This window comes from Schistocerca americana, chromosome 2, assembly GCF_021461395.2.
Source record: "Schistocerca americana isolate TAMUIC-IGC-003095 chromosome 2, iqSchAmer2.1, whole genome shotgun sequence".
NCBI lineage: Eukaryota > Metazoa > Arthropoda > Insecta > Orthoptera > Acrididae > Schistocerca > Schistocerca americana.
This window is the reverse complement of record NC_060120.1, coordinates 1,114,169,896-1,114,188,358: the sequence shown is the minus strand read 5'-3', so window position 1 is coordinate 1,114,188,358 and position 18,463 is coordinate 1,114,169,896.

Below are 18,463 nucleotides of genomic sequence, written 5' to 3'. Positions count from 1 at the left end.
GCTCCTGGGGTATCGGCGAGGACCATTCGCAACCGTCTCCATTAAGCTGGGCTACGGTCCCGCGCACCGTTAGGCCGTCTTCCGCTCACGCCCCAACATCGTGCAGCCCACCTCCAGTGGTGTCGCGACAGGCGTGAATGGAGGGACGAATGGAGACGTGTCGTCTTCAGCGATGAGAGTCGCTTCTGCCTTGGTGCCAATGATGGTCGTATGCGTGTTTGGCGCCGTGCAGGTGAGCGCCACAATCAGGACTGCATACGACCGAGGCACACAGGGCCAACACCCGGCATCATGGTGTGGGGAGCGATCTCCTACACTGGCCGTACACCACTGGTGATCGTCGAGGGGACACTGAATAGTGCACGGTACATCCAAACCGTCATCGAACCCATCGTTCTACCATTCCTTGACCGGCAAGGGAACTTGCTGTTCCAACAGGACAATGCACGTCCGCATGTATCCCGTGCCACCCAACGTGCTCTAGAAGGTGTAAGTCAACTACCCTGGCCAGCAAGATCTCCGGATCTGTCCCCCATTGAGCATGTTTGGGACTGGATGAAGCGTCGTCTCACGCGGTCTGCACGTCCAGCACGAACGCTGGTCCAACTGAGGTGCCAGGTGGAAATGGCATGGCAAGCCGTTCCACAGGACTACATCCAGCATCTCTACGATCGTCTCCATGGGAGAATAGCAGCCTGCATTGCTGCGAAAGGTGGATATACACTGTACTAGTGCCGACATTGTGCATGCTCTGTTGCCTGTGTCTATGTGCCTGTGGTTCTGTCAGTGTGATCATGTGATGTATCTGACCCCAGGAATGTGTCAATAAAGTTTCCCCTTCCTGGAACAATGAATTCACGGTGTTCTTATTTCAATTTCCAGGAGTGTATATGACACAACCTATACACCTAACGAGCTTATGTTCAACCGCAAAGAATCAAATGAGTGGAGCGATCCGTTGCCAAAGCTTTCACCTCAGCAGCTGTCGCATGACGAAAAGGTAAGAGAAGTACTAACCATGGTGACGGAGCTTGCTAATACAAGAAACAGAGACTACTCTAGTAATATTAAGCGAAAGCAGGAATTCGAGTTAGGCAAGCAAGTGCTATTGCTTACTCACCACAAATCTTCTGCACTAATGCGGCGCAACGCGAAATGGCGTCTGCTGTGCGATGGTCCATATGTAATTGTCAACATACCGCATCACGGTGCATACCTTTGCAGAAACCAAAAGCAATTAGAATCATTGGGCTTTACACTCATCGAGACTTCATTCTAAGCAGTAAAGGTTTATCTATAAGTAATGAGTAAGTAAACTGTATATTTATGAAACACACGTACCTCTCAGTACTACTGCAAGGAAATTAGGAAATTTTATTTCAGCTGATCCAGCCAGCAGCAGATAAAGACGAGATTTCGACTTCGCCGAACCTACATATACAACATCTGCCTAAATTTTAACGAAAATGTTATGTTGTGATGAAAATATTTTTGAGACAACATAATTGACTAACTGTAACGTCAGTCAGTGACTATTCATGACTGACTGACGTGTACGCAAGACCATACGACAACCAAACACTATCACTAAGGAACGGATTAGATGCACTTCATACTGAATAACACATGTTTATGTGAAGCCAAGGTCACATACACACTCTACACACACTCGTAACTCGACAGTTCCGTAGTTTTGATTTTAGTGTGTTGCTTTAGACGTTTGTCCATTAGTATATGTGCGCTTGGGCTTGTCTGCTGATGTATCCAGATGTTGTGTCTAATCTAATGTGTGCAATAAAACCCTATTCGTCACAAGGAAAAGCTATACAAATAACAGCCACACGAAGCCTACTCATGGAAAAAAATCTTTTTCTCTCTGTCTCTCTCTCCCTGTCCCAGTCCTTAACACACAGACACACACAAACCAAACACCACAGACGCCATATACACTTCAAACTCACGCCTCACCCAGCCAAACAAGCTACGAAACAAGTGAATACAACACATAATGGCGACGAAAACTCTATCTATGTTTTGAAAAATCGGAGAAAGTGTACTGTCAAGCGAACATAGGGCAGGAAATCTTCACCAACAACATATGAGATAGCACCACAATATCAAAACCGTAAGTTACACACAAAAAACGTGATCTATACTCATCTCCGTTTGTAAATGCATAATAAACAGAAAAAAATACGTTTTGCTGTTTGCAAATCAGTAGTTGTAGACTGTGTAGCAGAATAGCATCATGAAAGGTATGTAAACTAATGCATACCGTACATCCACTCTTTTTGCCAATTAAGCTATAAATAGAACTTTGACATAATATTATAAACAACACACAGTGCATCAGGTCGTTAATACATACCTCAACAGTGAACTATTAACAAATGATGTATAATATTTTACAACAATTATTCATTCACAATTGTAAATATTATGTACTGAAAGTTTCGCTAAACGTTAATATGTTACAACAATTTAACGGTTAGAAAATAAAAAATAACCTACTACAGATAGGGGACAAAAAGTCCTGAAACATGTCTGGGAGAAACAAAACAGAAAAAGGGTGTCTTGCACAAGGCGGAATTCCTCGTCCTATTTTCGCAGCAAGCATTGACTTGAACAAGAAGAACTGCAACACCACACGATGATTAGTTTCAAGATTATTGTACCTGTTTTATATGTTGGTGCAAATTTTTTGTAAGAACTTCATCACATGTCCTCTCACAGTGATGGCTTGTGCACACTCACATACGAACTGTATATAAACTGTGATCACCGTCTCGCGAGTTCAACTAACAGCGACTGCCACATTGAAATACACGCTACTGCGCATGCGTCGAAGCCACAATTTCAACATTGAAATCTTGTGGACGCACGCGCCTCATTCAGATATTGTATATCATGAATTGCATGAATTTTTACTTGAACATGTATGTAAATATTGTGCTGAATATGCTTTAGGGTGAATTGCTCGCCTGCAGGTGCGTCCTTCCATCTAGCAATTCAGGGGACAAATTAAAGGCACATTTGCAGGATGGGCGTGGATATATTGCAAAAACATAGATATAAGTTCTGAATATAAATAAAGAATTACTTAAGATATCAACTAGTATAAGTGGTTGTATCGATTGTGGCATGCAACCGCTGAAACATTAGAACAAATTACGCAGTTCAGTTGTCTTGCCGAGAAGACGGCACCTTTTTTTTGTTCTTCTGCCAACGCAGCCGATAATTGTCACACCGCCATTCAAAAAAATGGTTCAAATGGCTCTGAGCACGATGGGATTTAACATCTGAGGTCATCAGTCCCCTAGAATTTAGAACTACTTAAACCTGACTAGCCTAAGGACATCACACACATCCATGCCCGAGGCAGGATTCGAACCTGCAACCGAAGCGGTTGCGCGCTTCCAGGCTGAAGCGCCTAGAACTACTCCGCCATACCGGCCTGTCTTATTGAGACGCAATCTCATTAGACGTACAGTGATATCATTTAATCTTGTGTTTCATTTATGTTGCAAGCTATTGTTCTAGGTAAACGGCGTCTTGGTATGGCTAAAGGTTCAGTGTTACAAATCCTACGAATGATCCAGCACGAACCAAAACTTTGGAACCATACAATCTACGAAGTCCAATAAAGAAATACTTTCAAAAACGTCACTCACGGTCAAACTTACAATGAACGAACCTTACGCAAAAAGCCATTGCCAAGCGCCCAAAGTTTGTACAAACTGATCACAAACTACTATTATTACTTATTATAATTTATCTGTGCTTTGGTATTTTCAAACCAGACAGGAAAAGCAACGACAAATGAAAAGACCGAGTCAAAGAGGATGGCGTTCGGCAACAGTCGAGGCACGAGTGTTAACGATTACAAGCGACAGTTGCGGCACGCGCTTAGAGATAGCGTGTATTATGCAAATTATGTGTCTCGCTTATTTTCGTAGAATTTGTCGCTCAGCATCATCATCAGCCATGACAACTCACAACAGATAGAATAAAAATTCATTAAATGCTACGAAGACGTTTAATGCTCGCTACAACGTTCACAGAACGCTAATAACACTACTGAACGCTCCTTGGCTGTCGGAGAATGCGTGATCGTTGTCTTTCGTGACTCCAGCTATAGTCGAGTTTGGTATGATCGTTCCTTGTCGGTGTTTACGAGTGATCATCTAATGCGGTTCTGTGATGGACCAGTGCTGTGTTAAACTGCTCAGAAGTTGCTCTCTGAGAGTCATTCTCATGCAACGAGATACAAATGTTTGGTCAGATTCTGGTTACCATCTTGACATAATGTTGTTTGCAGCATTGTCTGTCTTTAACGAGCATTTACTCATTGGTGGATATACAATTTTTGCGCCGCTAGGCATAACGTAATATATGCGCCCCTCCAAAAACAAGTTTTAAAACTATGTAGGTTTCAAATGAAAATGAATGTGCTTCAAGTTGCTAATAAAAAATCACATTATTATATGCAATTTTTAAAACTAATAAGAAGAAATAAATAAAACTCACCAGTCAGCAAAGTTTGCGTCTGACTTTGATGGCAGCAAACTCGTTAATACATATCTTCATGGTTGAGACGTCCGCCCCCGGTAGCTGAGTGGAGAGTAGCACTGTGGTGTAGTGGTTATGATACTAAACTGCCGGCCGGGGTGGCCGAGTGGTTCTAGGCGCTACAGTCTGGAACCGCGCGACCGCTACGGTCGCAGGTTCGAATCCTGCCTCGGGCATGGATGTGTGTGATGTCCTTAGGTTGGTTAGGTTTAAGTAGTTCTAAGTTCTAGGGGACTGATGACCACAGCAGTTAAGTCCCATAGTGCTCAGAGCCATTTGAACCATACTAAACTGTTGCATGGAGGCTCGCGAGTTAAAAACTCACCTGGACTGTACAATTTTAATAAAAATAACGCCGGCACGGTAGCTCAGCGTGTTCAGTCAGAGGGCTGCGTGCTTTCTGTAATAAAAAAACTGAGTCAAGCAACCAACGATCAGTTTGAACGGATGTCTTGTGACGTGCTTTCTGTAATAAAAAAACTGAGTCAAGCAACCAACGATCAGTTTGAACGGATGTCTTGTGACGTCCGCCCCGACCAAACGCAACGAACTATATCGAACAAAATGAATTAAAAAAAAAAAAAAAAAAAAAAAAGTGGTCAGCGCGACAGAATGTCAATCCTAAGGGCACGCGTTCGATTCCCGGCTGGGTCGGAGATTTGCTCCGGTCAGGGACTTGGTGTTGTGTTGTCCTAATCATCATCATCACTTGCACCCGGCGAACGGTCTACCTGACGGGAGGCCTTAGTCACACGACATTTTTTTTTTTTTTTAAGTCGAGACGGTCATCAGTTAGTTAAGCATCGATGTGAAGAGTGGACAAGGCATTCGATCTTTCCTCAGACAAGGTAGAACACAGGTATGATTTCAGCCTTTTAAGAGCCGAAAACGAGCGTTCTGTTGAATAATTTATAGGTGCTGTGCATAGAAACTTTCTATGAGGAATGTCAACATTCGGAAACAAGGGCTATAACCTCTTCTTTCGTAAAAGTTTACTCATTTCGACTGGTACATCACTCAACTAACAAGATTTCAAAAGTGCTGTGAAATGTACACATTCACTTGCAAAGGAAGATTATAAATCAGTTTCGTATGACGCTTGGAGTTTTGCTGCGCTTCAGAAATAACGTCTGATGAACTATTATTTTCTGTAATCTATGAAGGAGTCTGGCAGTGTTTTATAACTTTCCTTCCTCCTTATTAAATCTACGTATAAATAGTAAAGTTTTGGGAAAAATGTTTCGACACTGAATTTCTCTCTACCAGTCAGAAGAACTTCTTCAGTGTACGCTTCTTCATTAACATGTAGTTTGCATTTCCCTGATATTTTAGAGGTGCATTCGAAGTCCATATCAGTCATAATGTCCGTGGATTGATTTTCATAACAGTCGAACAATTGATTTTCATAACAGTAGAACATACCAGGAATAGAACTAATAAACCCTACAAGTTTTTCGGATTATTCGTGCACTATTTCAAATGGCTCTGAGCCTATGAGACTTAACTTCTGAGGTCATCAGTCCCCTAGACTTAGAACTACTTAAACCTAACTAACCTAAGGACATCGCACACATCCATGCCCGAGGCAGGATTCGAACCTGCGACCGTAGCGCTCGCGCGGGTCCAGACTGTAGCGCCGAGAACAGCTCGGCCACGTCGGCCGGCATGCACTATTTCAGTGTCAGTATTTACACTTTGCAGTTTCACATTTACATTATTAAATCTCTGGAGTATGTCCTTTCAAACAATCATCCTGAAAAGTGTTTCTAGTGTACTGATATGATTCAGTAAAGCTGGAGCCCTATTTAGCGCAAGTGGTTTCTCACTGGTATTACTGGTAATATGTGTGAGGGCATTGATAACCCTCTCCCAAAACTCATTTACACTTAACACATGCATTCTCTCTTGCTGAGCAAAGTGTTTTTGACAAACTTTTAACTTTATTGTTTCGTGGTTTCGTGAAAGAAAGAAGTTGATCTCAGCTTTGTATAGAATCAGCAAAAAATTACACACGTTTTGCACTAAATTAAAAAATGAACATGCTTCCTGATAACAGCTTGCAGCACGTTCGACTAAATTCAAAGAATGTGCAACACAAGGGACGCCACGCGCTTTCGGATTTCATTCTTTGATGCGTGTCTGCAAATCACCGTAGGCTCCTGCCAAGTTGCTTGCATTGTCGTATGACTGGTCTCTACAATCAGTAATATCAATGGAATTTGTAGACAGGACTTTAAGTGTGGCCTCAGCTAGGTTTTCGGACTTCAGTCCCGGGTCTGGTAAAATCAGAAGGAAACGTTTTCGGACTTCAGTCCCGGGTTTGGTAAAAAAGAAGGAAACGTTTAACAGGTTCACTATTTCCGTTCACATATCTTAATACGAAAGATAGCTAATCAAATGTGCAATTTCCGCAGTAGAATCTACTATTATAGACAAACATCTGACCCGTTTCATATCACTAATGATAATTCTTTTTATTCGTTTAGAAAGCAGCTACAGCATATCATCAAAGACTGTTGTACATGTCCCTGCCCTGGATTTCGGTATCGTTCAATGTGCTCTGCGAGAAAATGATCTACCTGAGCTATAAGTTCAAGAGACATCGTAAATTGACCGTTACGTAATAAACGGAATTTTTCAATGTGTCCACACAGGGCAAGGTCAAAAATGGCTCTGAGCACTATGGGACTCAACATCTGAGGTCATCAGTCCCCTAGAACTTAGAACTACTTAAACCTAACGAACCTAAGGACAACACAGACATCCATGCCCGAGGCAGGATTCGAACCTGCGACCGTAGCGGTCACGCGGTTCCGGACTGAAGTGCCTAGAACCGCACGGCCTCCACGGCCGGCCCGTAGGGTAAGTCCGCAACTTGTTAGCTTCTTCACTATTGCAAACATCCTTTTCAAGACATCACGCCAGTACATTTCTTCCATCCCAAAATATGACTCGAAATCGTTTTCTGCCATTCCAAGTGACTTTCTTCTTGGTAAAAGTGATAACTCAGGATTTTTATGTTCAAGTGACTTTGTTTAGGTGTAGCGTCCCCATACTACGGCGCAGTTACCTCGCATCGGACGGACGGACGGACAGATAATAATTGCTGAAAATAAAAAATTAAACTTTTCTCTCGGGTGACGACTTGAACCAAGGACCTCCCGCAGCTGCTCACGCTAACCACGGGACCATGAGATAAAATATTAGAAATATTTCCCCTATATATATACCATGGAGGTAAGAATAATACCGCCACGGATATACCAATAGCAGAAATACCGAACATTTACATGGTGTACAAAAAAATCATCGGTGCTACAGGAGTATACTAACAAGGGAACCTCCCCATCGCACCCCCCTCAGATTTAGTTATAAGTTGGCACATTGAATGGGCCTTGAAAAACTGAACACAGGTCAATCGAGAAAACAGGAAGAAGTTGTGTGGAACTATGAAAAAAATAAGCAAAATATACAAACTGAGATAGTCCATGCGCAAGATAGGCAACAATCAAGACTAAGAGCTCAGGAGTGCCGTGGTCCCGTGGTAAGCGTGAGCAGCTGCGGAACGGAAGGTCCTTGGTTCAAGTCGTCACCCGAGAGAAAAGTTTAATTTTTTATTTTCAGCAATTATTATCTGTCCGTCCGTCCGTCCGATGCGAGGTAACTGCACCGTAGTATGGGGACGCTACACCTAAACAAACATTGAAACACACGACGTCAGTCGACTACAGCGCACGGAAGAGAGAGTATTCCTGCTAAGGAGGCTCCCTGGCTGGCAGTTGACTGTTCGCTACATTGGACGGACAGATAATTGTCTGAAAATAAAAAATTAAACTTTTCTCTCGAGGGAAGAATCGAACCAAGGACCTCTCGTTCCGCAGTTGCTCACGCTACCCAAGCTGCCCACGCTAACCACGGGACCACGGCGCTCCTGAGCTCAGACTATCCTTGATGTTGCCTATCCTGCGAATGGACTACTCAGTTTGTATATTTTGCTTATTTTTTCATAGTTCCACACAACTTCTCTCTGTTTTCTCGATTGATCTGTGTTCAGTTTTTCAAGGCCTATCCACTGCGCCAACTTATAACTAAATCTGAGGGGGGCGCGATGGGGAGGTTCCCTTGTAAGTAATAACTCAAAATTGATTCACCATTTAAAAGTTTACGATAAAATAAACTTTTGTGCAAACATCTTGTTTTACCTGCTACTGATCCTCGTGAATTAGAAAACCCGCCGTTACAGTTTTGGTTAATGCCTCGATGTAAAAGAATGTCGATTATTGATTCACTGACACCCCGTTCCGCAGGATCGTCAGTAACGAGGTTATTTCTTTTTGTACTATCTGGTTCGACCCTTAGGTCTTTGTGAGACCCGAATTCCGGAAAAATTTAATTTTCTTTATTTTTTGACTATTGTTTCACTTCTTTCACAGCAGCTGTAGTGCTAGACCTATCGTCTGTACTGCTTGCAGTCTAACCTACAACATTTTTTTTTACTCTGCCAACGTTTTTAATACATTAGCTTCTCGTTCTCGTTTATACCTCGCAAATTTACGAAATGCTGCCTCACTTACTTTCGCACGTTTATTTTTGTCACTCTTACTCGCGTTAAAGACACGAAATTGTCAACCAAAACCAACAAAAAAGAAAATAAGCTGTAAATAATAAATATCCAGTTGAAAATCGTACACACGGCACACGAGCACGAAACTTTTTACTTTAAAAACGACTGTCAACCAACACTAACACAAAAGAAAATAAGTTAGCAAAAAAAAAAGTACCCAGTTCAAAAACTTACCACGTGGCGACACGGGTGCAAAGCTTTTTACTTGAAACACCACAGTGATCAACCAACTGGCATGGATTACTTGACTGAACTGTGCTATGAAATAAGGTCGTTAAGACAAGAATGACAATGTAGAATAATTTAATTTCATCGTCGCCTCTGTCTCTGTTATCAAAGAACAAAAGTTAGAAGCCGACAGCATTCAGGGAATAACATTGTCACGTAGAAGAAGGTGTAATTAGATGAATGACGAGCACTAACCTCACTTAACGAAGGTTTATTCAGCGCTTGCACATACAAGAGCACGGAGCGAACTGCCTCCGGCCAGAACACATACGGTAGAGACCAACCTTCCAAACAGGAGTGGAGATACAGACGAGGACACCAGGCTGGTAGACAACAGGGCTCGCGTCATACCTTCGGCGATAGTTTTCATGAGCCCGCAGCGTGCGGAGCCGAGCTAACTGCCGAGCTTCGTCAGCTCTGGTTAATACCTGGCCGGTGCAGTCGTCGTCCACGTCATCAGGATGTAACGGAAACACAGTGTCCATCGTCGTAGTCGCCTCACGCCCATGCACCAGGAAAAATGGCGTAAATCCTATGGTGTCTTGTTTGGCGGTGTTGTAGGCAAACTTCACGAACGGTAGCACCTCATCCCAGTTGTTCTGCTCAACATTGACGAACATTGATAGCATGTCATTCAAGGTCTTATTAAGGCGTTCAGTAATCCCGTTAGTTTGTGGATGGTAGGCAGTCGTCATGTTATGAGTAATGTTGCACTGACAGTTTATCTCTGTCACAAGATTCGATTGAAAAACTTTCCCTCGATCAGTAATTAACGACCTTGGGGCAGCGTGTTTTAATACAATGTCTTCCACGATGAATTTGGCTAACTCGAAAGCTTTGGCTGTTTTCACGGCTTTTGTAATGGCATAGCGTGTCAGATAATCAGTGCAAACAATAATCCATCTATTGTCACTAGCAGACGTTGGAAATCGTCCGAGGAGGTCAATCCCAACACTCTCGAAAGGCGTTTCGGCTGGTGGAATTGGTATGAATCGAACCAGGTGGTTTCTGAGGAACTGCCTTTCTCCTCTGGCACTCTCGACAGTGCGACACATAGTGACGGTCACTCCTAAACAAACCTGGCCAGAAAAATCTCTTGCAGATCCTATCGTATGTTTTAATAAATCCTAAATGTTCGGCCTCAGGTGTGTCATCAGATTTCTATAGAACATCTAAGCGCATCTGTTCAGGAATCACTGGTAACCATCTCTTTCCAAATGGATCGAAGTTTTTCTTGCAAAGTAATCCATTACCTACCTTAACTTGGCCTTTCACATCCTCTGAGCTGGCCGGGGGTGGCTGAGCGGTACTAGGCGCTACAGTCTGGAACCGCACGGCCGCTACGGTCGCAGGTTCCAATCCTGCCTCGGGCACGGATGTGTGTAGTGTCCTTAGGTTGGTTAGGTTTAAGTAGTTCTAAGTTCTAGGGGACTGATGACCTCAGAAGTTAAGTCCCATAGTGCTCAGAGCCATTTGAACCACATCCTCTGACCGATTTAAGGCAACCATTATTTGAGATATCTTGGAGTCCTTCTTCTTCTCAGCAGAGAGATCCTGGAGTGCAGCGGGACAGTCACTGTCTTCACCAAAGTCTTGATGATGTTGCACACGGCTTCTTGACATTCGGCATCTTAGTGTTTTCTTCCACTTTTGTACACTATGGTAACGTCATACTCTTGAAGACGTAGTGCCTACCTGGCGAGTTATCCTGTTGGATCCTTTAAGACCTGTCAGCCAACAAAGTGAATAATAGTCTGTAACAACTGTGAATGGCCATCCATAGAGATACTGTCGTAATCTGCACATGGCCCAGATCACAGCAAGACTTTCTCCTTCTGTAGTTTAGTTTCTCTCGGCCTTTGTAAGTATCCCAGAAGCATAGGCTGTAAAATTCCCTTTTCCATCCGAAATTGGCACCAGAACAGCACCGATCCCATACCAACTGGCATCTGCGTGTAGTTCTGTAGGTGCTCTCTCATCATACAGAGCAAGTACAGGGCCAGTCGTCAGAGCTTTTCGCAGCACATCGAAACAATCTTGTTGAGCACCACCCCAGATAAATTTAGCATCAGCTTTTAACAACTCTTGGAGTGGCCTGGCATTGATACAAGAGTCTTTAATAAAACAACGGTTATAAGAACATAATACGAGGAAGCTTGTCACATCTCTAACACTTTTAGCAATAGGAAATTCCGTAATAGATCTCACCTTTTCTGGGTCTGGCTGCACACCTTCGTTTGACACAAGGTGTCCAAGTATTTTGATTTCTTTTGCTCCAGAGAGACACTGTCTTTCAGTCCGCCTTGTTGGAGACCTTAAGAACGGCCCTCAGTCTTTTTGTGTGTTCATCAAATCTCTGAGAACACTATAATGTCATGTAAATAACAAAGACACTTCATCCACTTCAGATGACGTAGAAGATTATCCATGCTGGTGCATTACACAAACCAAACGGTATTACCTTAAACCTGTATAGGCCCTCAGTTGTGATGAATGCCGTTTTCTCACGATCAGCCTCATCTACGTCGATTTGCCAGTATCCCGAGTACATGTCCGTGGTTGAGAAAAACTTAGCCCCCTTCAGACAATCTAGTACATCGTCAATTCGTGGAAGAGGGTAAACGTCGTTTTAGTTATCTTATTAAGCTTCCTGCAATCAACACAAAAGCGCCAACTGCCATCCTTCTTCCTGAGGACCACTGGTGACGACCATGGGCTTTGCGAAGACTGAATGATGTCATTCTTCATCATTTTCTCTACCTCGTCGCGAATTATTCGACGTTTCGTTTCTGACAGACGGTATGCACTCTGGCTCACTGGTTGATGGTCTCCAGTGCTAATCCGGTGCTTCACCGTCGATATGTCTAATTTGCTCTTCACCTGCAGATTGAAGCATTTAGAGAGCTCTTGAAGAATGGAACGTAGCTTCTTCTGTTGTTCCTTAGTGAGATCTGGTGATAGTCGAGCTAGAAGATTTTGTCTCGTAGTGCTAGCGCCAATTCCGCCCACAGACTCGGCATGGGAGGTTTCTATGATGCTCAGCTGTTCTTCGATTAACGACTCAGCGTTTGCTATGCACATGCGTCTTGGGAGGATCTGCGGTTCTCGGTGACAGTTAACTGTCCACAGTTCACCGAATCCGTTCTTAAACGAGACGACAGAGGCTGGGATGACCGAGTTATTCTTCAGTGGTATTCTTCTCGTAATTCCACTACAAGATGCTTGGGTTGATGCATGGCATGACACGTCACAGTTACCTTTCTAGCGCTGACTGCAGGAATGATCACTTCATCCAGCACACACAGTCTCCAGACACTCGGATGCGCATCTTCCCGTCCACAGTATCTCATCTCGTCTAGCATAATCTTCGAGCGACCACAACCTATAATTGCTTGCGAAGCTTTCAAAAAGCCCCATCCGAGAATGACGTCATGACTACACTTTTGTAAGACGATGAATTCTAAGGGCTGTATATGGCCACTTATACCCACATGAATGGGACATCTTCCTGTAGGTTTTACATATTTCCCATTAGCCACCTTCAGCAGAGATGTTTTGCTGTAAACGAATCGGTTTTCTGCATCTGGCGACGGTACTTCTCCGAAATGACTCAATATGATGCTCCAGAGTCCACAAAAGCTTGGGCTGGTGGGCCATCCATGAGGATAACGACGTAGTTTCCTACCATTTTTGTAGTGATCAACGACGGAAGATTTTTCTCTTCGGCGGCCTCACATCGTTTAGTTTTCCAGATTGCGGCGGCTAGACTGGAGCTTCTAAACGGCGATGAAGACCTTGATCGGCGTGTTGGGGAGCGTCCTCTCCAGCGGCTAGCTTGCGGCGATGGAGACCAACGTCGTCCTGCACCCACATCTTCTTGTTCATCTTCGTCGTCCCGGAGTTGGCGTCGGCTAAGATCGGTCTGCTGTCTTGTGGCACGGGCGTCATAAAATATCCGCCGCCTTTCTCGACAATAGCGCTCCACATGTCGCGGACGTCCGCAGTGGGAACATACTGGTTGGTTATCCTGGGTCCTCCAGACGTCAGATTTCCTTGGTGCCCAAACAGGTTCCTCATGTGGCATTGTAGGAATGTAACTCCGCTTGGGTCGCGACTTTTTCACCGTTTTAAAGGGAAAAGAAGGACGAGAGAGTGGATTCAATGTCTGTTCCACTTCCTTCCTTATGACCTGTTGAGGCGTCTTGGTTTTTTGCTCGCCGTGCAATCCAAGTGTGTTCTGAACTTCGTCTCCCACTATCTGACGAAGAACACTTGTGAAATCAGTTGCTTTCTCCATCACAGACGTCGCTACGAGGTTTGGAAGCCGTTCAAACTTCTTGCGTGTAATTCTTTTTTGATGCATTCTCTCGATATACTGGCACCATTTTATGGAGTCGTCTGCTGTCGAAACTTCCTTCAGGAGTAAAGCTTGATACATGTCCTCAGCAACACTCTTCATGAGATGTGCAACCTTATCTTCCTCCTTCATTCTACGATCCACTATTTCACACAGTTCCAAGTCGTCTTGAATGTAGGATGCTGTAGTTTCTCCTGGACGCTGTGCCCTGCACTTCTGTCATTGTGTGTCGTCGAAATACTTGCGCAGTTCCGCCTGGAATACTTCCCAGATTGTGAGCTTCTCCTCGTTGTTCTCGTACCATTGCTTGGCAGTGCCCTCCAAGTAGAAAAATACGTTAGACAAACACACGGTGTCATCCCATTTGTTAAATTTGGCAATACGCTCATATACCTTCAGCCACTTGTTTGGATCTTGACCGTCGTCACCAGAGAACCCGGAAGGATGTCTCATGTGGTGGCACACAGTTGCTGTCATCGTAACGTCCTCTTCTGCTTCTGTCTCCTGTAGATTGCGATTTGTTGAATATGGCTCGAACTCGGGTTTCTCGCCACGTAAACGGCGGCTCTGTCGTGGCCTGATGGGAGCCACTGTCTCGTCGATAATATGCGCTATCACAAGTTCCAATACACAGCGCCTCCACCAGAATAATGTCACGTAGAAGATGGTGTAATTAGATGAATGACGAACATTAATTTCCCTTGACGAAGATTTATTCAGCACTTGGACATACAAGAGCGCGGACGAACTGAATCCGGCCAGAACCCAGCTACAGAACATTCCGGTACAATGATTTCTGACATTTGTGGATACTTGTAGTATGTACTCGAACCGAATATAGAAATTAAAGTTGTACAGTCCAGGTGAGTGTTGAATTCACGACCCTCCATGCAACAGTTTAGCATCATAACTACTCCGCCACGGCGCTACTCAGCTTCTTCTGCAACAATATCGTTTCATAACGTGTATGTCAACTGTCGTCCTGATAGCCTACTGTTCCATATTATCGAGCCATTTCATAAGCACGATTCCAGACAGAAACTGAGTGTTTGAACTTCCATTCATTCTCCAGGTAAACTAATAACATTTCAAAGCTTTTATTGTCAATTGTTTTTACGTCCTGTTTAACCCCTTAATGCGTCAATAAATTTCTTAATGGACGAGAAAAAAATTTATGTCGCTCTGAAAGTACCCCATAAACTAGGAGACGGGAGCACACGTCAGAAGCGCTCGTAGCTTCGTCTAGAATCTACACCTGCCGGCACTTAAGGTTTCGCACTGGTGTGATGCGAGTCCGCGACGTCCTCACTTACGGGCTTAAACTATCAAGTTATTTCAATAATTTGTAAGCGCAGTTATTTTAAAACGTAAAATGTTAAAACAAATACAGTGCAAAAAAAATGCTGCCCTCCAAAGCTGCCGCTCTAGGCCCATGCCTATATGCAAATTCGCCCTTGCATTTACTAACGTTCAAACTCGACGGTCGTTGTTCAATGAGGAAGTTACTTTTGAGGCACATGGTACAGAATTTGATTCTCACTGATCAATCCGAATAATAGGTTTGTTCAATTCATTACACTATCATTTAACTAAATGTTTTCAGCATTTTCCAATGCATGTAATATTCGTTGTTGTTCAGTTCCTTCCTTTGCGGTAGCCTAGTGGGCCACATGTTTCACGCGTGGGAAATTTATTCTCTTACATATCTTTGTTTTGAATCGAAACACTTATCTGTTGAATTAAAGCTTCTGAGAGTTATTCACATTCCTGCTCTAATGATAATTCACATTTGAGGTTATGTATGATTGCTACAATATGCATTTGACTGCAGCATGTACCCTTATACGTTATCTGCCTTCGACAGGAATACAAGTCAAACTGAGCCACTACTGCACACAAATTAAGAAAGTAATCAACAGAACGCTTTTGACGTTTTTGCCTGCCGTACAGGTTAATATGTATGTGACGGCGTGCCTGATTGTAGTATCATGTTCGATGTGATTGTTTTGCATGCACACGTTTCAAGTGTTAGATTATTAGACTGTTTTTCATTGCCCGTAACTCACCTACAAGAATAATTATCTGCACCATCCCAAAATCAGATTATAGACCATCAAATAGTGATTGTCATCATAAAATTCATTTACATATTCGTTGTTCTTTTTGTTGCGCAAATTAAGAATAAATTACTCTTAAATGCGATCCTTTTTTTGAAGAAAAATGTAGCCAGATTCCATTACAAATAATTTGTTTGGGCTGAACTTTATGCAGGAAAGGACCGTCACTCAGGGCCTGTTTCTGAGCACATATTATCCAGTACAGAGAATAACAGATAAAATGTGGTTCGCCTTCAACGTGTGTATCGAAGAGAACTTCACCAAGACATCGATGAGTGAGTGAGTGCACAAATTTCAAGTAAAGTTTGAATATACTGTTGTCTTAATACTAACACCACCCGAAGGTGGTACATGTATAAGTATCTGTCACGTGGCATTTACCAGCAGCACTGCGGTGTTGTAGATTGTGTAGAGAAATAATTGTTTTAAAAAATTCAATGCGTTCGGCTTTATCCGAGTTAATCGGCATTGAAGTTAGGCAATTAGGTCATTGTGAGCACAGATTCAAGCGGCCGCCAGATAAAATTAGTGTCAGCTGTTCTGATAGCGTAGTGACAGCGAACGAGACTGCTCACCCTCTGGCTCAAGCTCGACCCTTACTGCTGCCCCATGTCCAGTTTTTGCACCGCTCTCTTGTTCCGTTTTAAGAAACCAAACAAAGAATATGTTCGGCGACGACAACTCCGGCGGGCCGCTTCAGTTTGCACGAGCAACGTCCTCATTGGCTAACTTCAACCAAGGACCTAGCCGACTGGGTTGGGTGGGGGGGGGGGGGGGCGGGGAGATCCTGGGCGTCCTCCCCCTCCCCCTATCCCTCCCTATCACCTAAATCAGGCTCGTCCAAACTGTGCCCCTGGGGCGCCAGCGCCCGCGATCGCCCGCGGCCAGCGCCCCATTGCTGCTGTGGCCGAGCCGTGCCGCTTAGCTGGCCGTGCGGACCGCCCGAACGCCAGCCGATAGATATATTTGTTCGCCCGTTTTCCCTTCGGGCAGAGGACGTCTCACAAGTGCTTCAACTAGAGCTGATTGACCTACAGTCCCATATCCGCCTGAAGGACCGCTTTCTTATGTGTAACTTCCTAAAACTAAGAACCGTTCATTCCTTGGCGATAAAAATTTGACCAATTCTTTGAGGTTAGCAGTCTCACGGAATGTTGTACCAAGCCTAGACAAAATCGTTTCCTCGAAAAAGAAAAACGTGTAAAATGTTAATTGTCTTGTTTAACAATGTTGACTGTATGAATAAAAGAGCTTTATAACCTTAATTCTATTTTAATAAGTTTTCAAACTTTGTCAGTTAAAATTATTTGTGCTGTGTGCTGTTGCGACAGTTTCTAACTGTGGATATGTTTGTAGCAAAACAGACGAGGAAAACCGTTTTTGATTCGTTCACTAGCGCTATAGTAAGTTAAAAACACGTACACACTATAATAACAGCCTGATTACATATCTAAAGCAGTTTAATGTTAGTACTGGAACCGTTATTTGGAGACGGGAAGAACGTTGAGGTTGCAATATTTCAATATTTCACAAAGCAGTGGAGTGGTAAACATCATTATAAGTGAGCCGTGGTAAAATTTGCTGTTTTGAAGAGCGCGCCGCAGCGCATAGTGTAAGGCAGTCGCCCTCCGTTTCTGGCGGTGGCGCCACTGTGGCAATCGCAGCTTTGGTGTCTCCCTCTGGTATGAAAGGGGAAAGGTAGCCTGTTCACTTGCATTTAAGGGGCCCTATGAGCTCGGCAAGGACCCCCTCCAGTACACCTCTTGCAATATGCTGATGACACCGCATTCCTCGCCCTCGCTCCTACCCTCCACCAGTCCCAACACCTTCTCCAGAATCACCTTGACCTTTTTGCTGCATGGTGTTACCAGTGGATCCTGAAACCCAACCCTTTCAAGACCCAGGCCATCATCGTAGGTCGTACCACTCGCTCCTACCGGCTCCTGGATTTCTCCCTTACTGTCTGCGCCCGTCCTGTCCGCCTCACCCCCACCCTCACCTACCTTGGCCTCACCATTGACCGTCGCCTCACCTGGATCCGCTCCATCCAATCCAAAGCCCACAACCGCCTCCGCCTCCTCAAACTCCTCTCTGGCCGGACATGGGGGTTGCGCCTCCACACCTACACATCTTTAATCCGTCCCATCCTCTGTTATGCCAGTCCTGCCTCGATATCTGCCCCCTCCCCCAAATTCTATAAGTCCCTCCAGATCCTTGAGCGTCATGCACTCCGCCTCGCCTTCCGTATACGCCTCCCGTCCCCCATGCGGATCCTCTATGATCTCATTCCTTTCCCCATCTGCTCCAATTCCTCGAACATATCCGCATCCTCTACACCTCCCGCCGTCTTGAACCCCCTTACCCCCTGGTTGCTCCTCTCCTCTCCTATCCCCGCCCCCTTCCACGTCTTCACTGTTGTGTCCCCCCTACCCTCCATCTCTACACCCTACATCTCCTTTCCCAAGGTGGCTTCCGTCACCTCCCCCTCCCGGATGATGCCCTCTCTCCCTCCATTTATCCCTCCTATCAACTCTGATCCTCATTCCCCCTCCTTTCCTCCGTCCTTTC